Raw genomic sequence first — 7,441 nt, forward strand, 5'->3', positions numbered from 1 at the left:
CGTCTGTTTCTTGGCCTTTTTATGCAAGCTACATTTCTTGCTTGTGATGGAGTATAAGCGCCAGGCTCTGAGATTTTGATTTGGGTTTTAAATACAAGTAAAGTTGGACGAGAATAAAGTTGTAATTTTATAACTTTTCACCATACTGCGTTAAATTGCGGAATACTGAGGGTCTTGTAAGGTTATAGTGTTGTGTTCCGGGGCTCTCTGTCCTATTGGTGGGGTTGCCTGCGCACCGTTCTACATATTACCACCAGTAGGCGACAGGTTTCGGATGGAGTGCGGTGACGTCATTATTTTCCCCAGCTGTTCCCGATCACCTTCATCAGCGGAGCAGACAAAAGGAGTGGGCCGTCAGTCCAACGTCGCCTGAGTGTTGTGCCAGTCACGGTACCTCTGAGCCCCCCTTGAGCTTGTCTCAGTGTTCCTTGTTGCCTAATTCTTCTAGTGAATCTTTTTGTTCTTCTCCGTTGCCTTCAGGTTGCCCGAGTTTCCAGATTCGCCTCTCTGCTGTTTGCAAATCTCCTCTGGACTCCACGGCTGGCGGCCGTTCCACTCCTCCGTGTCTCCGTTTCACCCGAGCCTACCTGTCCGCTCCCCGCCGCACTCCTCCGTTATCCCTGGATCCATTAGGGACCGAGACCCCGGACAAACTCAGTTTCCCTCCACAACTCCGCTCCAACAACGACAAGTAAGATCTACCCGTTTTCTTTCCCCGAGAGTTTTCCGTTCTCCCACGACCCCTGAACTTACCACCCTGCTTTTTTCCTCCCAGTGAACCGCTGCTGCCGTTACTGTTTATTCCCCTGGACCAGACCCTCCGACTCACTCTCTTTGATTATTGTGTGATCCTTAATAAATCATTTTAAACTGATTTCACTTCTCCTGTGGTTGTGTTCTGCATTTGGGCTAATATTCAACCCAACATGACAGAACACTCAGGCCAACCACTTAGCCCAGCAGACGCAATACGGAGAACCCTGTCTGAACAACAATCACTTTTACAAACGCACGATACTGCATTAAGGGAACTAAACAAATTGCAAACAGAAACTAATCAACAATTAACGGAGTTAAAAGACTTCCTCCAGCGCGCCTTTCCTCAGACTCAGTCTCCAGCTCCCGCACCTGATCCAGCTCCAGTCCTCGCAGTCCAGCCTACGTTTTCCGATGTCCGACCTCCAACTCCTGAAAGATTTTCAGGTGATCTAAATAAATGTAATGGATTTCTGCTTCAATGCTCAATAATCTTCAACCATTCTCCACAAAGTTTCTCCCATGACAGCGCAAAGATTGCGTATGTTATTTCCTTGTTGTCTGAACGAGCGTTATTATGGGCAGAAGCCCGTTTCCCGGACCCCGCACGGTACGGTGCTCGTTTAATGATTTTTTAAAGGAATTTAGACAAGTTTTCAGCCACGAATCAGACAACTCCTTTAATTCTAGGAGTTGTGGAATCTCAAACAGGGCCACCGAACGGTAGCTGACTTTGCAGTGGATTTCCGCATCAAAGCCGCGGCAACCGGCTGGAATGCCGAGGCGTTAAAGAGTGCATACTTTAATGCTCTGAACGAATCTTTAAAAGATGAACTCGCTACTCTCGACGAGCCTAAGACGTTAGAGGAACTGATAAATCTCACCATTCGTCTTGACAGTAGAATCCGGTCTCGTGCTAGAGAAATAAGCCGAAGAAATCAGCCGGCAGAACGCTTGACTCCCACTCCGAGGGTTTCTCCTCCCCGAGCCTCCCCGGAACCCGAACCCATGCAAGTAGGACGGACTCGGTTAACTCCGGAGGAACGGCAGCGGCGCATCACTGCCCGCCTATGTATTTACTGCGGTGCCCCTGGTCATTTTCTCGCTCGTTGCCCGATCCGTTTAAACCCCCAGGTCCGCCTTTAGAGGCGAGGAGGTTGGCGGACCATTTATTAAGTAAAGATGCTCCTCGATTATTACTGCCTGCTACTTTGAACTATCAGAATTATTCAATTCCGTTGTCCGCCCTTGTGGATTCTGGCTGCGAACAGAACCTTATAGATGAATCCTTGGTAACACAAATGGCCATAGAAATCGAGCCATTACCAGTTCCATTGCGAGTAACTGCCTTAGATGGAAAAGCTACAAATCTCCCACAAACCAAACCGCTTCACCTAATAATCTCCGGTAATCACAGGGAGTCCATTTCATTCTTTGTGTTTCCCACCTCTAACTCGCCTATAATCCTCGGTTTTCGGTGGCTGCAACAGCACAATCCACAAATCAATTGGTCAGACAGGCATGTCGAATCTTGGTCCACTTCTTGCCACTCATCATGTCTCCGTTCAGCTGTTCCTCCAGGTGTCCCGCCGGCTGAACTCAAGGAGGCTGACCCCGTCGACTTGTCGATGATTCCTCATGAATACCATGATCTAGCTCCTGTTTTTAGTAAATCTAAGGCCCAGTCTCTACCTCCTTCTCGTCCCACGATTGCTCCATAGACCTTCTACCCGGTGCTCCATTACCTTCCAGCCGATTGTATAACATCTCCCGTCCCGAAAGAAAGACCTTGGAGAAATACATTAATGAATCCTTAGCCGCTGGCATCATCCGCCCATCTTCGTCACCGCTGGGAGCAGGGTTTTTCTTCGTGGGAAAGAAAGATGGGTCATTACGTCCATGCATCGATTACAGGGGTCTAAATAACATTACAGTTAAAAATAAATATCCTCTGCCACTATTATCAGCAGCATTCGAACCAGTTCATGGAGCAACTGTATTCTCCAAATTGGATCTAAGAAACGCTTACCACCTCCTGCGCATCCGTAAAGGGGATGAGTGGAAGACTGCATTTAAAACGCCCATTGGACATTTTGAGTATCTTGTAATGCCATTTGGATTATCGAATGCTCCTGCCTTTTTCCAGGCGCTAATAAACGACGTTCTAAGAGACTTCTTAAACATTTTTGTGTTCGTTTATCTCGACGACATCCTGATTTTCTCTAAATCCTTAGATGAACACAAGTATCATGTCCGTCAGGTTCTACAAAGACTCCTAGAGAACAAACTATATGTGAAGGCAGAGAAGTGTGAATTCCACAAATCATCCGTGTCATTTCTGGGTTTCATTCTAGGGGGCGGACAGGTAAGGCCGACCGAGGAGAAGATTCGGGCTGTCTTAGATTGGCCAAAACCAGAGACCCGCAAACAGCTGCAACTTCCTGGGATTTGCCAATTTTTACCGTCGTTTCATTCGCAATTACAGTCAGACAGCCTTGCCCCTTACCGCTCTAACTTCTTCAAAGATTCCTTTCAGTTGGACCCCGAAAGCTGAAGCCGCTTTCTCTCGCCTCAAGAACCTCTTCGCTAACGCACCCATCCTCATCCAACCGGACCCCTCAAAGCAATTCATCGTGGAGGTGGACGCCTCTGATTCAGGAGTTGGAGCAGTACTGTCCCAAATTTCATCCCAAGACAATAAGACTCACCCTTGTGCCTTTTTTTCACGCAGGTTAACACCACCCGAAAGGAACTATGATGTTGGGGACAGAGAACTACTAGCCATAAAATTAGCCCTGGAGGAGTGGAGACACTGGCTGGAGGGGGCAGAGCACCCAGTGTTGGTCTGGACCGACCATAAGAATTTGTCCTATCTACGTTCCGCAAAGAGGCTAAACCCACGACAATCACGCTGGTCACTGTTCTTCTCACGATTCAACCTTTCTATCTCTTATAGACCAGGGTCTCGCAACGTAAAACCTGATGCCCTCTCCTGTCTTTACTCGCAAGACGACTCCGAGAGGGACCCCGACCACATCCTTCCTCCCAGCTGCACGGTTGCAGTGATAACCTGGGAGATGGAAGACATTATAAAACAAGCACAGCTTTCCGATCCAGCCCCTGACTCCTGTCCACCCGATAAGATCTTTGTTCCTTCCTCTGTTCGAGCCCGGTTTCTTCAGTGGATCCACGCATCCAAGTTTTCCGGCCACCCTGGCATCAGTCGCACCATCGCCCTAGTAAACCGAAAGTTCTGGTGGCCATCCGTTCACAAAGACGTCCGGGATTATGTTCAGGCGTGCACTGTTTGTTCCCGAAATAAGTCCTCCCATCAACCTCCATCTGGTCTTCTTCAACCACTTCCCATTCCGAAACGTCCATGGTCTCACATAGCTATAGACTTTGTCACCGGTTTGCCACCTTCAAAAGGCATGACCACCATCCTCTCCATTGTTGACCGCTTCTCCAAAGCCTGCCATTTTATTCCCCTGCGCAAACTACCCACTGCCTTCCAAACAGCCCAACTTCTGGTTAAACATGTTTTCCGGCTCCATGGCATTCCGCAGGATATCGTATCTGACCGAGGACCACAATTCATTTCCCAGGTTTGGAAAGCTTTCTGTTCTGCATTAAATGCCAATGTCTCGTTAACATCTGGTTTTCATCCGCAGTCTAATGGTCAAACCGAACGTCTCAACCAAGATCTCGAAACCACCCTCCGCTGTTTCACATCCTCCAACCCTTGCGACTGGTCCCAGTTCCTCCCATGGGTGGAGTATGCCCACAACAGCCACGTATCCGCTGCTACAGGTCTGTCCCCTTTCGAGGCTTCCCTCGGCTACCAACCACCCTTACTCTCTTCCGAAGAAAAGAATATTTCTGTCACCTCAGTCCACCACCACATACGTCGCTGTCAGAAGGTATGGAGGACGACCATACACAATCTCAACCGCACCGCAGAACAGATTAAACGTCAGGCTGATCGCAGGAGGATTCCTGCTCCTACTTACACACCCGGTCAACAGGTATGGCTCTCTGCACGCGACATTCCTCTCAAATCTATGACTAGAAAACTCTCTCCCCGCTATATTGGTCCGTTTACCATTGAATCCATAATTAGTCCTTCTGCCGTTCGTCTCCATCTGCCTGCCTCCCTCCGCGTCCATCCCACCTTCCACGTGTCCCAGATTAAGCCCGTCCAGACCAGCACGCTCTGCCCTCCAGCCGAACCCCCTCCACCCCCCCGTGTTATTGATGGCCATCCGGCCTACACTGTCCACCGGATCGTGGACTCCCGTCGGCGAGGTCGCGGCTGGCAGTACCTCGTCGACTGGGAGGGCTACGGTCCGGAGGAACGTTCTTGGATATCTGGTTCATCTGTCTTAGATCCGTCCCTCATTTCAGACTATCGCTCCTCATTGCCATCTACCTCTTCTAGGCCGCCAGGTGGCGACCATTGAGGGGGGGGTACTGTTGTGTTCCGGGGCTCTCTGTCCTATTGGTGGGGTTGCCTGCGCACCGTTCTACATATTACCACCAGTAGGCGACAGGTTTCGGATGGAGTGCGGTGACGTCATTATTTTCCCCAGCTGTTCCCGATCACCTTCATCAGCGGAGCAGACAAAAGGAGTGGGCCGTCAGTCCAACGTCGCCTGAGTGTTGTGCCAGTCACGGTACCTCTGAGCCCCCCTTGAGCTTGTCTCAGTGTTCCTTGTTGCCTAATTCTTCTAGTGAATCTTTTTGTTCTTCTCCGTTGCCTTCAGGTTGCCCGAGTTTCCAGATTCGCCTCTCTGCTGTTTGCAAATCTCCTCTGGACTCCACGGCTGGCGGCCGTTCCACTCCTCCGTGTCTCCGTTTCACCCGAGCCTACCTGTCCGCTCCCCGCCGCACTCCTCCGTTATCCCTGGATCCATTAGGGACCGAGACCCCGGACAAACTCAGTTTCCCTCCACAACTCCGCTCCAACAACGACAAGTAAGATCTACCCGTTTTCCTTCCCCGAGAGTTTTCCGTTCTCCCACGACCCCTGAACTTACCACCCTGCTTTTTTTCCTCCCAGTGAACCGCTGCTGCCGTACTGTTTATTCCCCTGGACCAGACCACTCCGACTCACTCTCTTTGATTATTGTGTGATCTTTAATAAATCATTTTAAAACTGATTTCACTTCTCCTGTGGTTGTGTTCTGCATTTGGGCTAATATTCAACCCAACATGACATATAGTTGGTATTGGTTTAACAAATGACTAAGTACTAAATGTTTTAGCACATCAGAAGCACATTTTCAGCCCCAGGACTTTGAAACGATTGTTTAAACAACTTATTTAATAAAAAGAACCTGACTTCCTGAGCGGGTTACATATCACTCTATGAAGCTTTTTAATTTAATGACTTTCTTCCAGCAATATTACGTCTTTACTCCGCCAATTTTTTAATTATTCTGCTAATACAACTGGATCCTCGTACTATAAGGACTGTACTCTTGTATGTGAAAATAAAAATCTCTTAGTTTGGCCATAAAACTCCCGTCATACTTGCTTTACTGACCTTTGCTGTCGTTTTTCTTTTTACTGTTAAACTTCATCTCTCCTCCATGACGGTAAATATATTTCAAAACACCCGCGCTTGTATCCTAAGCTCCATTTTCCCCCCTCTGGTCGTTTAGCGTTGTGTAGCTACTTCTACTAGCTGGAACAGGCAGCCTGTTGATTAGTTTGAACACTGCTGCCACCTAGTGACAGGAGGTTTGATTATCAGGTAATCATGAATAAAGACAATTATAAAGTCCGGCTTCTCGCGCCCCCCTATTTGAGAAGTACTGGTCTAAAGCTTACAGTAACTCGTAGCCCTTCTTGTCATGTTGCAAAAATACATCGTAATAAAAAGGATAAAACAGTAAAAACTGCTTGAGTTTGTGAGATTGGTATTATTATTTCCGTATTCCTCCTTCCCCCAAAACAAATTGTGTGTTTGTGACCCAGTTTTGCATTAATTACATATTAGGCTTGTGTCACATCTGTGAATGCACAGACATGTGACTTGGCATGCTGTCGGCTTATGAAATGGCATGTGTGCATGAGGGCTTAAGGATGGGGTTCAACTGTAAGTGAACTGAATAGGAATACAGATTGTTTTGAGTTTTTGTCTTTGGTGCCTTTCAAAAGATTTTGTGACGGCGACCCTCAGGGCCGGCCCAAAGAATAAGCTGCTTAGATATTGTTGCATGTTTCTCCTTCACTTTAATGCCGGATCCATGCAGAACGGTGTCGGGTAATGAAGAATCAATAGAGGGTTCAAAAACAAACATATTTACATATGTATTGTATAATATGTCCACTAAACATATGAGTTAACATTTAGGTATGTACAACTGTCAACAGCACGTATAAAGTTACAAAACTGATTTCAATGTGAATATATCTGTAAATATCAACCTGACAGAACATTTAAACATTGTTCTATTTCAGTCTGTACTGCTAAAGGCTTGTTTTGTCGTCCCCTTGTGTTGTGTGATCATGTCGTCTTGGTTCTCATATCATAAAATATTCCTTTTGTTGTTGAGCCATGTTGTCTTGGTTTGTGGCCCTGGCTTGCCGTTTAGCTCTAATGTCATCTTCCATCTCCCAGGATTGTATTATAATAATGTTTCTTTTTAATTATTTTCAATTGCTTAACACTAAACTAAAC

This window comes from Gambusia affinis, linkage group LG04 (genome assembly GCF_019740435.1).
Source record: "Gambusia affinis linkage group LG04, SWU_Gaff_1.0, whole genome shotgun sequence".
NCBI classification, from domain to species: domain Eukaryota; kingdom Metazoa; phylum Chordata; class Actinopteri; order Cyprinodontiformes; family Poeciliidae; genus Gambusia; species Gambusia affinis.